General features: G+C 56.1%; 1 protein-coding gene and 1 long non-coding RNA gene across 15 annotated transcripts in view; one reads left to right on the plus strand and one right to left on the minus strand.

Moving 5' to 3' along the window:
* Nucleotides 1-7709, minus strand: part of RNF223 (ring finger protein 223) — a 32198-nt gene extending 24489 nt beyond the window's left edge. For 6 of the 12 annotated variants that reach the window (XM_021095184.1, XM_021095187.1, XM_021095181.1 and 3 more), the window contains exon 1: nt 6393-7033. The gene's annotated coding sequence lies outside the window, so the exon portion shown is untranslated. Of the gene's footprint in view, nt 1-6392; nt 7034-7057 lie in introns of those variants that run through there. The other 6 variants (XR_002344840.1, XM_021095190.1, XM_021095185.1 and 3 more) reach the window with 5 other exon arrangements.
* Nucleotides 7297-20627, plus strand: LOC106509643. 3 transcript variants are annotated; one of them, XR_002344844.1, is made up of 3 exons: nt 7297-7435; nt 8841-11163; nt 19276-20627. It is a non-coding gene; the product is annotated as an uncharacterized LOC106509643 (long non-coding RNA). The 3 variants fall into 3 exon arrangements; XR_002344842.1 differs by lacking the exon at nt 19276-20627 and having other exon boundaries at nt 8841-17174; XR_002344843.1 differs by lacking the exons at nt 7297-7435; nt 19276-20627 and adding an exon at nt 7756-7824 and having other exon boundaries at nt 8841-17174.

Here is a 20905-nt window from a genome sequence, read left to right on the forward strand (position 1 = left end):
GTGGGTGTGGCCCTAAAAAGACCAAAAAAAAATTAAAATAAAAGACACAGGATGAAGCAGAAAATCTGAAGAGTCTTATACACATTAAAAAAATTGAATTCATAATTTTAAAACTTCCCACAAAGATGACAATGATCCAGACAGCCTCTCCCCTGGTGAGGTCTATCAACAGCTAAGGAAGAACCAGAACCAACACCACACAAAGTCTTTCAGAAAACAGAGAGGGGAGAACACGTCCCAGCTCGTTTATAAAATCAGCAAAGCAAGACTCAAAAATAGGCCAGCACAACCCGATGGAAATCCAGACAAGGACGTCACAGGGGACGAGACAGACCTACATCCCTCGTGAATACTGACTCCCAACCCCTCGGCAAGCCTTAAGCAAAGTGCACTCAGTCACACGCTGAAAGCAGGACGGAATGTGACCAAACGAACTTCTTCCAGGAACAGAAGTCTGGCTCAATACACAAAAACCAGTCACTGTAATCCACCACTTAACAGATGAAAAAGGAAAAAAATCATGTAACCAATTCAACAGAAGAAAAACAAGCATCTGACAGCATTTCAGGGCCATTCATGATAATAACTCTCGGCAAACTCAAAACAGGAGACCCTTTTTTTTTTTTTTTTTGTCTTCTTGCTATTTCTTGGGCCGCTCCCGCGGCATATGGAGGTTCCCAGGCTAGGGGTCGAATCGGAGCTGTAGCCCCCGGCCTACACCAGAGCCACAGCAACACGGGATCCGAGCCGCATCTGCAACCTACACCACAGCTCACGGCAACGCCGGATCATTAACCCACTGAGCAAAGGCAGGGATCGAACCCGCAACCTCATGGTTCCTAGTCGGATTCGTTAACCACTGTGCCACGACGGGAACTCCAGGAGACACTTTCAATGTGATAAAAGACACCTGCAAACCAGCCACAGCCAAGTTCACACCAACAGGGACCAGGCCAAGGACCCCAGGCCCGGTCAATCTGTTCATCACTGTCCCACAGCTCCAGCCACATCTGTAGGGACGACAGAAAACAAAGCAAAAGCCACCAAGACGAGAAAGAAGAGTGATCCCGCCTCTGTGTACAAGGCCTGATCATCTACATGGAAAATCCCAGGAAATGTAACAAACCGCTATATCATCTAGGTGAATTCAGTAATGTTCCAAGAATATAGAGTCAATATGCAAAATCAATTATTATTTCTTCTTCTTTTTCTTTTTTTAGGGCCACACCTACAGCATGTGGAAGTTCCCAGGATAGGGGTTGAATCGGAGCTACAGCTGCTGGCCTACACCACAGCCACAGCCATGCAGGATCCGAGACACATCTGCGACCTACACCACAGCTCGAGGCAACACCGGATCCTCAACCCACTGAGTGAGGCCAGGGATCGAACCCGCATCCTCATGGATGCTGGCTGGGTTCGTTAGCACTGAGCCACGACGGGAACTCCTCAATTGTTATTTCTATATTCTGGTAACATGCAAATGGAAATGAAACTTAAGTATTGTTTACAATGGCACTCAAAAACAACTGGTTTATGGGCATAAATTTGATAAAAAATGTGTAAGAGCAGCTACACAGAAACACTGCTGAGAGGAGTTCAAGATCCAAATACTGGAAACACTCGCTGCAATGGAGCCTGTCTCAACAGGGACACACGCCCGTGGCGCATCCCTAATCCACGTGACTACATTAGAGGACTCGGCATCACCACATTAATCTCTCCCAGAGTTCCCGCTGTGGTGCAGCAGGTTAAGGGCCCTGCGTTGTCTCTGCAGCAGTGAGGGTTCCATCCCTGGCCTGGTGCAGTGGGCTAAAGATCTGGTGTTGCCACAGCTGTAACTCAGATTTGTCCCTGGCCTGGGAACTTCCACATGCCCCAGGTGTGGCCAAAAAAAACCAACCAAAAAAAAAAAAAAAAAAAACCAACCAGATTACTTTCCCTGTAAATTGAACCAAAATTTAATGTAATCCCAGTCAAAAAATTACAGCAGAGGCTTTTGGGGTTTTTTCTGAGGAATTGACAAGCTGATTCTAAAATGTATATAAAAATGCACGAAGTTCCCATTGTGGCTCAAGGGTAACGAGCCTGACTAGTATCCATGAGGATAAGGGTTCAATTCCTGGCCTTGCTCAGTGGGTTAAGGATCCAGCATTGTTGTCAACTGTGGTGCAGGTCGAAGACATGGCTCAATCCTATGTTGCTGTGGCTGTGGTGTAGACTGGCAGCTGCAGCTCCAATTTGACCCCTAGCTTGGGAACATCCATATGCTGCAGATGGGGCCCTAAAAAAAAAGGAAAAAAAATGGAAAAAAACCTAGAATAGCCAAAGCAATTTTTAAAAAGAAAAACAAGCATGGAGGATTTACACACTCTAACCCGAAGATTTTTTGTTTGTTTGTTTGTTTGTTTAGGGCCACACCCTCGGCACACAGAGGTTCCCAGGCTAGGGGTCTAATTGGAGCTGTAGCCACCAGCCTACCCACAGGCACAGCAACTCGGCAACACAGCAAGCCGCGTCCGTGACCTACACCACAGCTCACCGCAATGCCAGATCCTTAACCCACTGAGCGAGGCCAGGGATGGAACCCACAACCTCATGGTTCCTAGTCGGGTTCATTAACCGCTGAGCCACGACAGGAACTCCTCTAACCCGAAGATTTATTATCAAGTCACAAGACTGTGTGGACTGCTGAACAGATAAACAGATCAATGTTAACAGGATCCAGAAATAGACTCTCACAAACACACTCAAATGATTTCTGACCAGATGCCAAAGCAATTCGATGGGGAAAAGAAAGTTTTTTAACAAATAGTGCTGGGTCAACTGGTTATTCAAATAGAATTAACAAGTCAACCTCGACTCACATCACATGGAAAATTAATTAGAGATGGCTTATGGAGCCAACAGAAAAATGGAATCTACAAACCTTCTATACGAAACTACAGGAACCCATCTTTGTGACTCCTGGTTAGGCGAAAGCTTTTAAATCAGACACAGAAAGCATGAACCAAAAAAGAAAAACCACTGGCTGATAAATTGAACGTCATTAATATTAAAAACTTCTGCTCATTACAATACATCATTATGATGGATATAAATCCTACATATTTGTCAAAACCCACAGAACAACGTATCACAGAGAGTAGACTCTAAAACATGCAAAAAGAGGTCTCCTGGTGGCTCAGCAGGTTGAGGATCTGGCATTGTCACTACAGTGGCTCGGGTCAATGCTGTGGCTTGCATTCGATCCCTGGCCTGGGAACTTCTGCATGCTGTGGGTGTGGCCAAAAAAAAATCTGAAAGTAGGCTAAAACATGCAAAAAAAATCAATACCACCAACCAGAAGGTCAGGGATCTCAGGATGGAAAGCAGACCACAACCACAGACTCTCACTCTATCACAACCTGGGACACAAACACACTGAAGGGAACAGGAAGACAGTGTTCTGACTAGAAAATGTAAAACCAACGATAAAAAGAAACCGCAAATAAACACGGTGGTCAAGATGGCGAATTTGCCCCTCAGGATGGGGGTCTATGGGGGAGCGATTCTGAAACTGCTTTTCATGTGCACTGGGGTGGGACAAACACGTAAACCATGGCCATGGTGGTGAGAAGGCCACACACGAGCACTTTTACTACAGAGTCTAGGTTACAGACTCACACCTGTCCATCTGGTGAGGGGACTGCAGGCAATGACAGCCCAGCCCCAGTGCCCACGCCCACTGCCAGATCCTGGCTTCTCCAGCCCACTCTCCAGTGAAAGGAACCAGAGCTCCCTGGAGAAACGGCTGAGTCTAGGCCTGAGGCAGGGATACAAGACTGAGTGAGCAGCTGGAGCAGTTGGCAGTGCCAGAAAGGAAAGAAGGGCTCAAAACAACTCAGGGCAGAGGGTGGCCTCCCAGTGGCCAAGGCTGGACCAAGGTGGGCAGACAAAGAGCGCAGAGCTGGTTCCCCTCCAAAGTGCAGACGAACGCCCACAAGTCCGTCCTTCAAACGGAATCCAAACCGCCCCCGGGGAAGGACAGGACAGGAGAACTCTCCTTGGCAGACACCACCTGAACCAAGCGACCAGGACCAGGTGTGGATGCCAGGTGCCCCTGACACGATGTGGCTAGAGGGTCATCTCACCTCTGGAGTCTTCGTCCCAAAAACCCACACCCCCGTCCAACCATGAGAAAACACATCAGACAAACGCAACATCAGGGACATGCTACAAAAACAGCCAAGCAGCCCTTCTCAAAACTGTCCGGGTCATGAAAAGACAGGATCCTGGCCAGCATCCGGGGCACAAAGAGGACACGGGGGCAGCACATGGCCTGACACCTGGAGTGCAGGGGACAGTAACGGAGCCTCAGTTTCCACAAACGCCCCTTGGTTGGCAACCTCCCTGTGAATCTAAAACCATTCCAAAAATTTTAAAGTTAACTTTTTAAGACACCATTAATAAAATGAACAGGCAAGTCAAAAAATGGGAGCTACCATCCCCAATACATCTATCCGACCAACAGCAAGGGCCTTACAGCTTGACTTTTTTTTTTTTAAAGGCGACAGATTTGACCAGACACTTCAGAAAAGAGGTTGGGGAGGGCGCCAGAGACGGACACACACGCTCGGCACAGCACTCAAGGAGATGCAGGCTGAAGACAAGCCACTGGGCCCCAGAGCACACACGCAGGAAGGCGCTGCTCAGGGTCACACAAGACAGCCCGGAGACCAGCCATCAGAAAATGCCCACCACGCTGTGCGCGGCCAGGGGCACCCCGTGCCCGTGAGCTCTCACACAGAAACAGTGAAGAGCCCTGCCTGCGCTTCTGGCGGGGGCGGGGGAGGGGGGGTCGGGGGCGGCTGGGAAGGTTTACAAGGTTCATCAGCCGGCACAGCTTAGACCAGACGCTGCTCCTCGCAGAACTAGGGGCTGGGAGGCCCAAGGTCAAGGTGCCGGCAGACCCGGCGTCTGGCGAGGGCCCTTCCTGGCCTGCAGACGGCCACCTTCTCACCGTCCTCATGGCCTTTCCTTGGTGTGCGAGCAGGGGTCATGTGAGCGGGGTGTGGGGAGGTCGCTCTGTCTTGCCCCTGCCCTCAGGGCACCGATGCCAGCACGGGCCCCAGCTCACCCCGATCACCTCCCAAAGGCTCCACCTCCAGACACCATCACACTGGGGTCATGGATTTGGGGCGACAGAGCCAATCGGCCCACAACACAGGGGAACCTTTAGGGAAGACAGAACTGTCCTGTCATGATGGGCGTGCAGGTGACAGTTGTACGCCTTTGTCAAAATTGATCAAACGGAGCCTGTGCATTTCATTTATGTGAATTACACGCACTAACTGAATAAATGCAATTCATTTTCTATTTTGAAGATCTCATGGGAGCCAAACAGCTAAGTAATGGAGCACGAGTTTCCACAATGTAATGCAGTTTGGTGAGAATTTACACTGTACTGTGCGTTCTTGCACAGCTCATTCTTCCTTAGAAAAAGTGGTTTCAATGAAGAAGTCACTGTGATTCTGCACAAGTAACACATCACGAAGCGGGTGGAATCACTCTGACCAGTCAACAGGGGCTGGGTGCTGGCTGGACAACCATGTAAACGGGCTCCCTGGTAGGAAGCCTTGCCTGGATGACCACTGCAGGGGGCGGTGGACGCCACATACATACCGCTCCTCCAGGCTTTGCGGCGGCTGTGGCTGGAGAGGGGGGGTCGCCAGCTTTAAAAATCACATGCGCTGGAGTTCCCATTGTGGCGCAGCGGAAACGAATCCAGCTAGGAACCATGCGGTCGCAGGTTCGATCCCTGGCCTCGCTCAGTGGGTTAAGGATCTGGCATTGCCGTGTGCTGTGGTGTAGCTCGCAGACATGGGTCGGATCTGGTGTTGCTGTGGCTGTGACATAGGCTGGCGGCTACAGCTCCAATTAGACCCCTAGCCTAGGAACCTCCATACGCCCAGGGGGTGCAGCTCTAAAAGATGAACAGACCAAAAAAAAAAAAAATCCCATGTGCTGATCTTGTTTCTCCCACTGCCCAGCACAGCACGGGAGGACCTGCTGGATCTCCAGCCCCTCAGGGCAGGTTCCTGCCAGTCACTTTCTCAGCAAGCAAAGGGAGCAATGTGGCTCTCAGGACAAAAGGAGAACTGTGTGTGGCCCTGTTCATTAACATGTTTCTCAACCCGAAAGTCCCATCGTGCTGATGGAGAACCGATGGTGTACACAATCTGACTGGATGCAAAGTCTGTGTACGTGTAGGTGCTCCGTGGACTCCGCAGCCCTGAGAAGGTACTGATGGGAGGACCCCCGGAACTCCCCAGGGGGTTCCTGGCCGTGGGGATGCGGAATTCTCAGTACTGTGGTGACTAGAGATCATTCTTCAAGTGAATTACGCTTACCTTGCAGAACAGGGCGGTGCAGGGAGGGTCCTGGGGTGACCACCCTCCAAGGCACGTTTGCTCTGTCTTTGGGAGACGCACACCGGGGCGGGGTGGAGTGCGCGTGTGCCAGAAGAAACTTTCCGTAAAATTCAGATTTTATTTCCTTCTAGGAGCTTCTGCATTCAGATTATGGCTGAACAAGGCTGCTACGGGGGCGCGGGCTGAGGCGCAGAGGACGAGGCCCAGCGCTACCTCCAGCACCGCGGTGACCCTGAGAACACAGGACAAAGCCGGGCCACCTGAGCGCCCCGCCACCAGGGAGCTGCGTTTGCAGGAGCGCTGTGAGAAGCGCGTCCAAACCCCCCGATCTTAATGAACTTAAACTAGAACGTCAATTAAATCGTTCTGGTGACTACGCACACGAACCCCTGTTGGACGAGGCCTGACACTCCAGTGGCGATCAGCGAGCTGAAATGGGAAACCTCCTGGGACTCGCGGTTCCTCCCGCGCGTCCGGGGCGCCCTGAGCCGGTGGCGGGGCGAGGGGCACAGAGAGAAAGGGCGGCCAAACCCCGCCGCCCTGACTGCCCCGGCGGGACTCCGCACAGCCAGGGCCGCCGCAGTCCCCGCCCCCAGCCAACCCCTAGCCAGCCCCCGCCCGCCCACTCCCGGCCCCTCACTCACCCCTGCGCCCTCCGGGTTCCTCTTTCATACCCCCCGCCCTCCAGGCGGTCGCGCTGTGCCCCCTTGGGACTTGAAGTCTCTCAGCCCGGGTGCCAGGGAGCACAGCTCCCAAACCGGAACTACAACTCCCGGCGGTCCGCGCGAGTCTCCTCCCCCGGAGGGTTCCAGGCCAGAGTTCTCGCGAGATCTGAAGGTTCGCGCGAAGCGACCTGGGAAATGTAGTCTAGGGCCCTAAACATGGCAGCAGAAGTAAGGGAAGGACTACGCCGCCGTCCGGCGTTGCCAGGAGACCAAAGAGCCCTGCAGTCCGAGGCGTCTGCGTTCCGGTTTCCGAAAAGTCGCCCGGGTCTCCTCCGTCAACGCTCGGCTGGACTGCCCGTCGGTTTCCGGCGGAGTAGCGGTTCCGGAGACAGCACAGGGTTCCAGTGGCGCATCCTGGGGAGAGGCGCCGCAGTACCTGGCGACCGCTTCCGCCCTGATGCCAGTCCCGCGCCCGGGCGCGGAGGACGGCTGGCGGGGAAAAGGCCTCTGCGATGTTTGCGTCCTCTCTGGGGGAGGGGTTCCCCAGGAAGTACTCTGTTCCGGGGCTGCCGAGCGCCCCCCTGCGCCCAGTTCTGCCACCTTCGTGACTCATGCCGCTTTCCGGGCGGGCAAAGCCCTTCTCACGGAGAGGGGCGGGGTAGTGGGATACCCGGGGCCCGGTCTGCACCGAGGGACGGACGTGCGGAGCTGGTCCCGGGAGAGGCTTTGCCTAGGGAGAAAAGAGAGTAAAACCACCACCGCCCTTGTGCTTTGTGTATCTTTGGGTGCGGGGACAGGGGGCGGATCTTCCGCAAGGGCGGCTACTGGGAGAGCAGTGCCTGGGCGAGTGAGTCTGAGTGAGAGGCCTGGACCGGGAAGGGCACCCACACAGCAAACTGCTGTCAGCATGGGCGCCTGTAACACTGGCTCTCAGATCTCTCCCCAGCATCCTTATTCAACATGAATAAGGATGGACGGGAAAGAAGTGTGATCTCGGGTTTCTCTGAACTGGTCGGACTGGTTGCTCTGTCCACGAAAGCTCCACCCCGTGACCTTGTGCCTCCCAGGGACTGTGACTGTCCCCCACAGTCAGTCCTAAAGACTGTGGGTGTGGGGTCTAGGTGACAGGACTGTCTGGCATCCTGGACTGGTTTGTCCCAACAGGATGACACAGGGGAATTTCTTTCTTTTTTCTTTTTCTTTTTTTTTTTTTTTCGCTTTTTTTTTTTTAGGGTCACATATGGAGGTTCCCAGGCTAGGAGTCAAATCGGAGCTGCCGCTGCCAGTCTACATCACAGCCACAGCAACGCAGGATTCAAGCCACGTCTGTGACCTACACCACAGCTCATGGCAACACCGGATCCTTAACGCACTGAGCGAGGCCAGGGATCGAACCTGCGTCCTCATGGATGCTAGTCAGATTCATTAACCACTGAGCCACTATGGGAACTGTGACACACGGGAATTTCTGTGTGGTCTCAGGCTCTGCCTCTGAGCCGCCCCAGACAAGAAGAGCAGTGTGTGTCCTGCAGCACTCCTAACTTCTCAGGAAATGGGATCGCAAGTGTGCCGAGGAGAGGGCAGGACCCTGGGAGCGTTGTTTGAGTCGGGTGCAGATAGGGTTAGGGTGTGCAGGGGTGCAGGGCACGAGTGCTATTGGACAGGTGGCTCCAGGCCGCTCCCAGTCCCTGGGCTCCCTGACGACCACAGCTCCCTTCCTGGCTGGCTTCTGTGCAGTTGGTCATCTGGCTGAATCCTGCAGGTTCTCCTCCCCTTCTGGACGCTGCCTCAGGACATTCATCCCAAGTTTGAACACCCTTCAACGGAAATGGAGTATCAGACTCACCGGGCGAGCTACTCTCCAAGTAAGAGCATGGGGCAGGAGGATGAGTCGCTCTGGGTCTTCCCTCCCAGAGGACAGTGGGCCCACGTGGTCGGGAGGAAGCTGGCCCAGTGTGAGCCATCCTCGGGCAGTAGTCCTGCCTCATTGAAGCAGCTCCTCTGGGCTCTGCGCCCACCTGCGCCGTGTCACAGAATTGCTTTGTACGGCTCTGCACCTTTCCACCTTCTTGGTGGTTTTCTGAAGACCAGTGGGAACTTGGTATTTATTGCTGAGCCTTCCTGCTTCAGCCCCAAGTTTCTCTAAGGTCAGGGCATCCATTCATAATGCATCCTCTGATATCAGAGGGTGACCTTTCCGCCAGTGCGTCTCAGTAGCGTCAGACCTGGGCTCCCTGAAAATGCTGCTCAAGAAGCCTGCAGATGAGATGATACGCCTGGGTTCTTGGCTGAGTCTCTGCAGTGCCCCGATCTGGGAGGCACAGGTCAGGGTCAGGGTGAGCTTCCAGTGCGGAGGAGGCTCGGTGCAGGTGGGGGAAAGTCCCCGCGTGGTAGTTGAGGGTTGGTGGACACAGCAAGGCAGGGCGTCGGAGGAGTCATGGGATCTGTTGAAAGCCTGGTGTTTAGAGTTTTTTTCCCCCATGAAGTTCCTGAAATGAACAATACAATTGTCTGCACCTTGTCTCCATGTAACCAGCTGCCCCCTCAACACCTCTGCCTTGAGGTCTCATCCATACTCCACCTGTCGAGGCCCACAGGAACCCCCGCCTCACTAAACTGAGGAAGTGCCCTCTCCTTCTACGTGGTTTTTGTTTGTTTGTTTGCTTTCGGTTTTGTCGAAACGCTTTTTAAAAAATCTATTGAGATGATCATCTGGCTTCTCCTTTTTAGTTTGTTCACGTGGGACCACACTGATTCTCGGATGTTAAACCAGCCTTATGTTCCGAGGAAATCCCATCTGGTCATGATAGGTTATCCTATTGCTGTATTAATTTGCTAAAATTCTCCGAGTTAAGAGTAATTTGCCAGGATGCCTTGTATCTGCTGTGAGGGTCTCGCTGTCCTCAGACTAGGCGGGAAGCTCACCTCCTCTTCACTGTGGACCAGCCAGCAGATACTTGGTCTCATCTGTCCCTTAAATGTTTAGGAATTTAAATGGGTTGGGAATTCTCTTTGTAAGAAGGTTTTTAACGATTATTCAGGTTGTTTGGTTCTGTTATGTGCTTATTTTTGAGCCAACTGTGGCCATCCTTGGTTGCTTGCCAGATGGCAACCTTACCTTGCTTCTGGACAATCTTATAATCCATGCTCTTGGGCTCTGTTCTGGGATATGCCGAAAAATTCCTTGGCGGCCGTTTGACCCTTTTGGATCTTCCCCTTGAGCCCCGTGAGGAGGTTCTGGGCAGCCCGCGCTCCAGGGCTTATTGTGCCCCACTCCTGAGTTCCCTAGCGGCCCCCGCGGGTTCAAGAGCACTCCCCTCACGGCTCCATCCTGTGAACTCTGGCCGCACTCATCCCTTGGGACCATCTGCCCGGGAGCTGGCAGCCGTGAGCTGGGCAGCCAGGGCACTCACCGCAATTGCACCCTCATCCTGGGGGTCACTGTCCTTGGTCGCCTGATGTCCTGTGCCTTGGGGACCGTTGCCTCCTGGTCTTGTCTGGGTTCTAGTCGGTTGGGGCGGGGGTGGGGGTACCTGGGATACATCTGGGCTAGAAGCAGAGGCCTGTTTCTATTTCGTTTTCGTCTCTGACTCGACCCTTCCAGACTTCCAATTCCAGCTTCTCAGGGCCAACAGCCCTTTGACTGTGACTCGTGGTGACCTCCGTTCCCTTCGCTGCCTTTTTTTGGTTTGTGGGGTTTTTACTGCACCTGTGGTGTGTGAAAGTTCCTTGACCAGGGATCGAACCCCCCTTACAGCAGCAACCTGAGCCGCTGCTGTGACAACACCAGGTCTTTAACCCACTGTGGCGAAAGGGAACTCCCGTCCTGGTTTTTTTTTTTCAGTCTCTGGTTTTACGAGGTACTGGTTGGCTGCCATGTAGCACAGTATTGCACTCTTGCTCCCAGCAGCCCCGCCCGGCCCAGTCTCTGGCTGGTGGGGCCCCGGGCCACACCATCAGGAAGTGAAGTGTCATGGCTGAGCCAGGCAGCTCCACCAGCTCTCTGGGTGCCTCTCCCTCTTCCGTAAGGCGGACAGGCCAGACCTGTGAAGCCGTCGTGAACTTGGAGGGAAAGTCCGTGTCAGGTGAGTGTCTGACAGGCCCGGGCGGGGCTGAGGTGTTCCTGGAAGTGCCAGCTCCTGAGCTGCACCGTCCCAGTTGCCCTGGGTCAGTGGAGAGCAGAAGGGCACCTCTCAGGGGCCCATCACGTTAGAGATTAACTTCCAGGCCCAAACAAAAATATGTTTACTATCTTAAGGGCCACAGAAAGGCAAAATCCCACATAGCAGTTGTGGGGGTGCTCCCCGAAGGGCACGGAGGATGACGTGGGACATGGGCTGGCACCCAGCAAAACCCGCCAGGATGGACGGCTGGATCTTGCCAGCATCCTGCAGATCTCTCGGGTCAAAGGCACCGCCTGGGCCCCTGGGTGGGCAGGGTCCCTGAATGGTCGCCTCTCTGCCCCGGGGGTCTTCGAGTTAGTGTGGGGAGCAGAGAACCAAACTCGGGCACTAGAATTTTTCTGTGTTGAAATGGGATGAGAACACATTTTGTGTTTTAGTGCATGAGAGGTGATCAGCTTGCCACCGAGGCAACATTTAAGCATGGAAATTACTTAGATTTGTTGCTTTAAGATGAAATCCTGCTAAGCTTACATTAAGTTTGAAAACTTAAGAGAAATTTTAGAATAAGCTACCCTAAATTGAATTAATCCAGGTATCAGGTATTTAATCAGGAGGATTTTTTTTAATTCAGATAAAGTTTAAGAGGAAATAAAGTGTTCTACCTTTGTAAATAGTTTAAAGCATTAGAAGATGGACAAGAGACATTTCACTAAAAAAGCGCCCAGGTGGCAGGTAGGCAGATATAAAGATGGTCCGAATCGGGGAGATGCAAATTGGGCCCACGGGAGGTGCCACCACCCACCCATCGCAACGGCTAAAACTGAAAATGGTGGCAACACCAAATACTGCGGAGGCTGCAGAGAAACGGGTCACTCATGCACTGCTTGGGGTGGGGGGTGAAATGGAACACAGTGCCCGGAAGGCACTTTCGCGGTCTCCTGTACACCAAACATGCGCTTCCTGGGTAAGCCAGCAGGGGTACTCCTGGGTATTTATCCTAGAGAAATAAAAACTGATGTCCACCCAAACACCTGTACCAGATGTTCACAGCAGCTTTGTTGGTAAAAAGCCAGACCTGGAAATAGCCCAGTGTCCCTTGGTGGGAGAACAGGGCCGCCGCTCCTTGGCGCACCTTGGGCAGTGCCAGGATGGATTTTATGGGCATTTTCTAGGTGAAGAAAGCCAGTCTCAAAAGGTCACTCATTCCTGAAATGACAAAATCATGGAGACAACAGACGACAGGGCGCGGCGGGGCAGCTGGAAGGCTCCAGGGGCTGGGTGGGGGAACACGCTGCACCTGACGGGGAGGCCCACACACGGGACAATATGACAACTAAACACAGCGTGCGACGCCCCAGTTTGGGGACGGTGTTCCCCAAGGGGTGGCTTGTCTGCCTCTGTCTGGACTTGACCATCTCTCAGGGTCTTTGTTTCTGTCCTGTCTCCTGAAACCTGGTGGCCTTTCTCATGCTTGGCTTTTCCTATGACGCAGCTGCTTGGGCAGAGTGTTCACAGCCCCTGGACACCCTGTGTGGCACAGAGCTGGGACCCTGGCCCAGAGGAGCCTGAGGCACAAACAGCCCCCCCCCGACCCCCAGGCTCCCGGGGCGTCTGAGGGACCCTTCTGTTGCATCAGCTCAGGAAGGCAGGTGCTCTGGGGCGCCCGAGGGAGCGGACTTGCCCAGGCTCGCTGCTTCCTGCTCCTGGCGGGTGGGGGCGCCGGGAGCAGGCAATTATCTGCCCTGTGTTCCCCGGGGCCTGCCCTTCCCCGCTCTGCCTCCGTGTTAAGAGTCTTCTCGCAGGTACCAGAAGGGGATTTGACCCTGGTGGGCTGGCAGGCGTGGGGCAGGCTCAGGACCCTCAGCCAGGTCCCTGGTGTCTCCCCCAGGACCCAAGCCTGTGGAGCCCCCGCTGGCCCTCTGCGTAGCCTGGGGAGGAGCAGGTGAAGTCCTTAGCTCCTCTCTGAAGGGCCCCCATGCTAAGGGAGGCTCCATCATCAACTAATTAACCACAGCAATTAGAAAGAGGCCTTAATTGTTGTTTACAACCCACCACCCCCACCAGCACCCCCCAACCAGGCCCATTTCCCTGGGCTGCGGGGAGGGCCAGTGGGGCTGTGTCCTCTGAAGACCAGGCTGCCCCAGATGCACCACCCAGTGCTCATAGCTTTTGGGGTCCTCACCGTGACTGCCGGCACCCAGCAGGTGTGCTGGGGGCACCCCGAACCCCCCAGGAGCCACGGGCTGCCAGCAAACACCCGTCACCTAGCAAAGAGCTGCGTGGGGACAGAGCACTGGGGGTGCCGGCCACGTGGACGCCGTCCCTGCTGGGCCGACCTCTGGGCCCTGCGTGCACCCTGCCCACAGCCGAAAGCCCAAGAGCGTTGTGTGACCTTTGCTAGGATATTCACAGAGCTCCAGGGGCCCAGCGTGCAGGGAGGCTGGCCTCCTGCTGGGTGTTAGCCTCTGGGGCTCTGCCACCCCGGGCTGGGGCCTCGGAGATGGCGCATCCCAGGGCCGGCCTGTAGGTGGAGTCCTTGTCCAGCGGGCGGCGGCCTGGACCAAGCGGAGCCCCAGCTCTGCTGCCCCAGGCCCTCTGCCCTGGGCGAGAACGCCAGGGCCTGAGGGCAACTCGGGGAGGCAATGGGTGTGTGGATTGCTTCTAGGTTAGCGCTGAGGCTCCCGGGCCTATGGGAGGAGAAGGGGACCCTGCCTTGCTGTGACACCCAGTGCCTCCCTGTTCCAGCTGCCTGAAAGCCCCACGTCATGACCTCATTAGTCCCCGAAACCCTGAGCAGCGCTGGGAGCAGCCCAGGCAGTCTCGGGGCGGCCGCCTACTGACCACACAGGGCCCCAGCCCGCATCTCCCGTGGGGCTGCTCCTTCCCCTCGGCCTGCCTTCCTGCTTCCCTCAGGGTCCCACAGCGCCCCTCGCCCACGGGAGGGTCTCTGGGCAGTTCCTGGGCCTGGACTCTCTGGCTGACAGCAGCTCACCTCCTCCCTCACCCCGAGCCCGGGGGCCCCCACCCAGCCTCTCTGCTCCGCCAGCTGGGCTCCGCGGGGTCACAACCACCCGTTCGCCCAGACAATCAAGTCAGGGTGGCTGTGCAGGCCGAGGCCCCAGGAGCGCAGTCGGCAAGCACTGCTGGCTAGCATGGGTCTGAGGCTGGAGGGGTCCCTCCTAGAGGGAGGGTCCGGCCTTTCTGCTCTGCTCGGGCCCTCAATGGATCAGACACGGCCCCCCGTCACAGGAGGGCCATCTACCCTACTCTGCCCACTGATTTCAGTGTTCGTCTCACTGAAAAACGCCCAGGACAGGGCCTGGCCCAACCCCTGGGCTCCCCCTGGCTCAGTCAGGCTGCCACAAGATCAGACCAGACCCTGGCTTGCTGCGGGGACTTGGGGCCACGGCAGACGTGCTGCATGAAGAGACTTGGACGTGTGGGGGGTGCACGCTCCTTCCAGGGAACAGCAGATTGAACACTTGAAAAACACTAGTGAGGACACGGCATCTCCATGAGTCTGTGGACAAGAAGCTGGGGGACAGCCATGGCAGGAGCTGCCACAGGGGGCCAGATGCGCGGCCTGGCGTCCGTCAGAGCGACGGCGACACCAAAGGAATGTCTTTTCAGAACTCCTCCCACTTCGTAGTCTTAACCAACTGACGGCCGGTCCATCAAAAACAAACCAAAGCCCATAAGCAGGATGAGTGGCTTCCAGGAACAAAGCAAAACAAACCAATTGCACGGATCCTGACCCGCGCCCAGGAGGAGCCGTCCCCTCCCCACTCACTTCTCAGTGGACGCAGCATGATGAAAGGGGCAAGGTGGCCTACCCCAGGCTGGCCATCAAGGGGCTTTGGTCAGCCCCGTGGTGGCTGCGGAACCCTCCCCATTGAGCTCCAGGCTCCGCATGGCCAGCAGCCTCAGCCGCATCCGCTGCTCTGGCCCCGGGGCCGCAGGAAGATGAGGGATGCTGCTGTTCCAGGTGCTGTCTCGGGTGGCCCGTCACCTGGAAGCTCATGCCTGACGCACATCGGTGTGTATGTGCCTTTTCCCGCCTCTGCCCTGGCCGCCAAGGACCTGCCTGCCGCCTTCCGCTGACCTCTGGGATTGACCGCCTTTCCATGCACCTCACATTCCCAGGATTTCCCGCTGCCTCCATCCTCCTCTGTCTCTGGGCTGGCGTTCAGCCTGTGCTGGGCTGGCCATGGGGTCAGCTCTGCCCTCCTGCCTGGACAGGGAACTGGACGCGGCCGGGCCAGCACCCCAACGCTGCCTGGGCTCCACCGGGCAGCCACAGGCTCCTCAGACTCTCAGCCCATTTACTGCCTAACCCTGAGCACCAAGCCCCGCCCTGGGCAAATATTTATTTGGCAGTTAAGGGCTCATAGGACGAAGGCCCCCGGAAGGTTCTCAGAGCCGCCGAGGCACAGGAGTAAAGGGGCTGCCAACTGGCCAGGAAGGGTCGTCAGCCTGGGGCCCGGGCTACAGGGGAGCTGCATGCACCGCGAGGATCTCGGGCTTCATGGCAACGCCGAGAAGGACGCCCCGCCTGGCAGGAGGCCACGCTTGAGGTGCTCTGGCCATCTGTCCCGGGTGCAGAGGGCATGGGAAGCCCCGCCCGGGATGTGTCCTGGTGCCCAGGCCTCTGGTACCGATGCTGCGACAGCAGAGGCCCGGGGGATCCAGGGCTCACAGCCAGGAGTGCCCAGATCCTGAGAGGGCTGTGGCCTGGAAAGTGACCCAGAGACCATGGGTGGCCTCTCGGCCAGGCTGGCAGAGCTCCCAGCCTGCCAACGGCCTGAACCTGTGCTGGCCCCAGAGCTTGGGTGCAGCCATGGGAGCCCCACAGGCCTCTCCTGTCTGCACCCCCAGTGCTCACTTTAATTTAGAGGGGCCACGGTGGCCACCGTGCGTCCTACAGGGACCTCAGCCAGGAGGACTCAGGCCAGGAAGGTGGCTGCAGCCCAGCCACAGTGGCAGAGCTGGCCCCAGGCTGGTCAGTGCTGATCCTTGGCTTACTCCCGGATTCCAGCCAGGATACCTCTTGCCCAGGCCCTCGGGCTGCCCTGGAGGAAGGAGGCTGGGCAGGGGGTGTGTCCTCGGTCTGGCCTTGGTCCTCTCGCTGGCCCCCAGGAGCCTCCTGGGCAGGTGCGGGTCCCGAGTGCCCAGGGCGGCCCCAAGACAGACCCCGTGCCCCTCTGCTCCCTGGGCCCTGGGCCTGCCATCAGGTTGCACGGAGGTGCCCAGGCTGCAGAGCTCAACCCCCGCTCTTCCGGGAGCTCAGCCATCCAGAGAGTAACCAGCCTGGTCCCAGTCAAGGGCCACTGAGAGAGAAGCCCCAGGTCCCAGGCACGGATATGAGGCCCAGAGTGCAGGCCCTGGCACGGCCCCACAGCCCCAGGGACGTGGGCACACACTGTGGCTGGAGGAAAGAAGGCAGGAGGGAGGTGGCAGAGGGGGGAGGTGGGGGGGCACAGTGAAAGGGGCCCTGGCTGGGAACAGAGTCCTCACGGCCACCCTGGATTACTGACCAGCAGGGTGGCCCCAGCGGCCCCGGGGAGCGGCGCAAAGGGGGCCCAAGCATGTGGTCAGCCTGCAGAGCCCGGGGGCCAGTTCTCTGTCTGTTGCCAAACAGATCTGGGAGGCGCCACAGGCCTCCCTGTGGGTCGTCTGTAAAATCAACCACTGACCAAGCCTGCGGGCTGGGCACATGGTGGGGGGCGGTCACTTGCCCAGGCGCGGGCTGTCTGAGCTCATCCCTGGAATTTGATCAGAAACAGGAGACAGAGCACTTCCCCCGACACCCAGAAACACACAGAGTCTGCAGGTTCTGCTCCAGACCATGCAACACACCAAATTACACAATAAAACGAGTCGCACGAATGTTGGGTTTCCCAGTACATGTGCAAATTATGTCTACACGGTACTGTAGTTTATTGAGTGGGCAATGGCATTATGTCTAAAAGAAAGTGTGTCTATGCCTTATATCTTTTCCGCCGCCCCCACCCCCACCCGTGGCATATGGACCGTCCTGGGCCAGGATGGAATCTTTGTTTGTTTGTTTGTTTGTTTTCAGTTCTGACCGCCCCGCGGCATACGGAGTTCCTGGGCCAGGGATCAGATCCGAGCCTCAGTCTCCACCTTTGCCTTTGTGCCACAGCAGGAATATCCAATGCTAGATCTTTAAGCCACTGCGCTGGGCCGGGGATCAAACCAGCGCCTCCACAAAGACAATCCAGGTCATTAACCCGCTGAGCCACAGCGGGAACTCCACACACGCCTTCTTTTAAAAATTCATTATTGCTGGAGTTCCCTGGTGGCTCAGCAGGTTAAGGGTCTGGTGTGGTCATTGCGCATGCCTCAGGCGAGGCTAAATAAATAAATAAATAAAAATACTTTATTGCTAAAGAGGCCAACCATCATCTGCCAATGCAAGTTCAGCACAAAACCTCAGGTTGTGGAAGACTCTGACAGGTGGGGAAGCACACTGCGTGCCTGCATCTGGAGCACGTCCAGTGAGCACGTCGTAGCCGTACGTGAGAAGATGCAACGTGGCCTTGGACAGGAAGAGCATGAGTGGGGTTTTAACCCCATATTTATTTACTTACGTTTGCTTCCATCGATGCCCAGAAAAAAGTTTGTAAGGAAGCAGAGGGAGCTATGAACGCACTCCGTGAGGTTCAGCGCTGCGCTGATCTCTCAGCTGCGCAAACGTTTTGCACCGCCAGGGCCTGCTCACCCTGGGGGAGCTCAGCCCGTGGGCCGCGAGGGATGGCAGAGCAGCAAGTCCCTGCCCGCAGTGGGCTTCCAGCTCTGTCCGCACAAGTGAGAGACCCATGGTGACCTGCTCACTGCTAAGGGCCCGTCATTAATACAGGAGCTGACACCTCCGCCCTGGCCTAGGGCTGGCTGGCCAGGAGAACCCACGAGAACGGCAAGTGTCGTGTCCACAGTGGAGCCCTGGAAGAGCCTTGTTCCCTTCTCAGCTCCCGCGGACACAGCCACAACTTGTGTCCCCAGGCCTGGCCACCCACTGGGGACCACCCCGTGAGCCGCCCCTGGGGACAAGGGCAGTGAGCACCCTACCAGCTGTGCTTCCAGTGCCTGCCTGGGCTGGGGACTGGGCACCTCACTGTGCATGACAGAGCCAGGCGTGGGCATGGATTCCTGCCCATGGGCTCCCTGAGGCCACGTTTCCTTCCAGAAGGAGACGCGGCGAGCTGATGCTGCATCGCCAGGGACCCTCGTTCTGGGAGAGAGCACGGCGAGCCCTTGGCCTTCCGAGGTTCCAGACCTCGGCTCGGGGGCCTCGGGGGAAAGGCCTTCTCTGTCGCAGAGTCTGGCTGCTGCTTGGGGCCCTGCCCTGGGCCCCAGGACAGGAGGTGGGCTGCTGCCTGGAGAAAGGAGCAGGCTTGGGCCTGGGGCTGCCCAGCTGCCCTGAACTTCCGAGCCTAGAACCCGGGCTTCTCCAGACGACTTCCCAGCCGAGGCTGGACTGTGTCCTCAGTCCCTTCCCCGGGGTATGCGGGGTGGGACCCCACACACCCCGTCAGCGCCCTGCCACCACACGGGCAGGGTGACACTGGAAGCCATCCCCCAAGGTCCCCAAGGGCTGAAAGAGCCTTGCAGTTGGGGCTGACCTTGTCCACCTCTGAAACACCCCTGCAAGCAGACGGGCTGGGCTCAGAGGCACAAGACAGAAAGCTGGACATGGGCAGCCTGTCACCACATGGAGGCCGACAGGGGAATGGCTCCCACCCAGCCCTGGTGCAGGGCAGGCCCTGTGTCCCCTGCCCGGGGCAGATCCTTGGTGCCTGACCCTGTGCTGGCTCCAGGGCACACACAACACCTCTGAACCCTCAGCTATTGGGGGATGTGGTCGTGGCTCCAGCACCATGGCCCCGCTCTGACCCTCTGTCCTGGGCCTGCTGGTCACCCCCATCCTCAGACCTGCCCCTGGGGCATCATGGCTCCTCCTGGCCTTCGTTTGCTGCCCCCACTGGTCGCTCCTGACAGCCCAGGGTTTTCTCGCCCTTTGCTGATTCCTGCACACGTGTGCTTTCCCCACAGATCTGCTCCTTTCCCCAGAGGGCCGGCAAGACCCCGCACACTCTGGCCCTGCTCTCCCTGACATAACGGTCCCCAGACCGGGCGGGAGGAGCAAGCCCAGACCCCAAGATCCCGCAGCTGCGCACCTTGGGCTTAGCCTCCTCACCCGTTTCTGCAGGCGCCCTGGCTTCCCCAGAGGTGTTACTAGTTTGAACAAACCTCCCTCTTCAGATGCTTTGTCTTATGCTGCTCTGAAGCTTTTGCTGCTGGACACTGGCCTGAGTGCAGCCTCCTGGAGATGGTTCCCTTGTGAAAAGATGTTATCTTGGGACCAGAGGATTCTAATGTGTCAGTTCTTCAAGCATCTTGTACATCAGACAGTCAGCCCTTCTCCTGTCATGTTTCCCATTGGAGACGAAGAGATGTACCCCTGATCCCCGCGTGATGACTTCTCTTCCGAAAGGCTGCCTCTACCCCTTTGCTTGGGTTTTCTGAGAACTGCGAGAGTATCTTTTGTGTGTGTGTGTTTGTATTTTTTTAAGTATAGTTGATCGACGATGTGGTGCCAGTGTCTGCTCTACAGCAAGCTGACCCAGTCATATGTATACACACATTCTTTCTCTCGTGTCACCCCCATCACCGTCTGTCCCGAGAGACTGGGTACAGTTCCCTGTGCTTATGGCAGGACTTCATTCCCCATCCATTCTAAATGTAACAGTTTGCATCTACTAACCTCAAACTCCCAGTCCATCCCACTATGTGTGAGCACCTTGAATGCCACTAGAATTCACATCTTCTTACACAAGCTGACACCCGAGTCCCTGTGAGAACTCCACCGATCATCCCTCAAGCTCCAAAGGGGCTTCAAGATGCCCCTGAATGTCAGGGAAGGGACCCCAGGGCCCAGCACAGAGATGTGGGCAGCAGGCAGTCTTCTGATGGGCTGAAGCTTGGTGCTCAGCGTGCCATCTCTTGGGCCACCCTGACTCCCGTGCATTGCACTCATTCCCATAGATGGGCAAAGGCTGAGGCCAGTCAGGGCTGAGGAAGGTCAAGCAGCACTTTGGGAAGATGGGCCCTACTGGGCCAACCTGTGGCGAAGGGGTGTGGAGGGTTCGCTTCTTAACCGGCAAGATCCTCTCTGTAACTAACAAAATGCAACAATGTATTAAAAACAATACAGCATGACCAAAGGAGCTTTGAAACACAAATGCAGGGATGGTTCAATAGATTAAAGAAATTTCAAAACCTAGGAGTTCCTGTTGTGGTTCAGAGGTAATGAAACCTCCTCGTATCCGTGAGCACATGGATTCAAACCCTGGCCTCGCTCAGTGGATTGAGGATCCTGCATTGCTGTGGGCTGTGGTGTAGGTCACAGATGCGGCTCGGATCATGAGTTGCCGTGGCTGTGGTGCAGGCCGGCAGCAGAAGCTCCGATTTGACCCCTAGCCTGGGAACTTCCATATGTCACACAAGTGCCCCTACAAAAAAGCAAAAGAAAAAATATTTTAAAACCTGTTTGTGATTTATAAAATATCTCTTAACAAACTTGGAATGGAAGTGAAGTTCAATAACATGATAAAGTTCACAATCAATATGAGATACCACCTCACACCAGTCAGAATGGCCAACGTCAATACGTTCACAAATA

Source organism: Sus scrofa, chromosome 6, assembly GCF_000003025.6.
Source record: "Sus scrofa isolate TJ Tabasco breed Duroc chromosome 6, Sscrofa11.1, whole genome shotgun sequence".
NCBI classification, from domain to species: Eukaryota; Metazoa; Chordata; class Mammalia; order Artiodactyla; family Suidae; genus Sus; species Sus scrofa.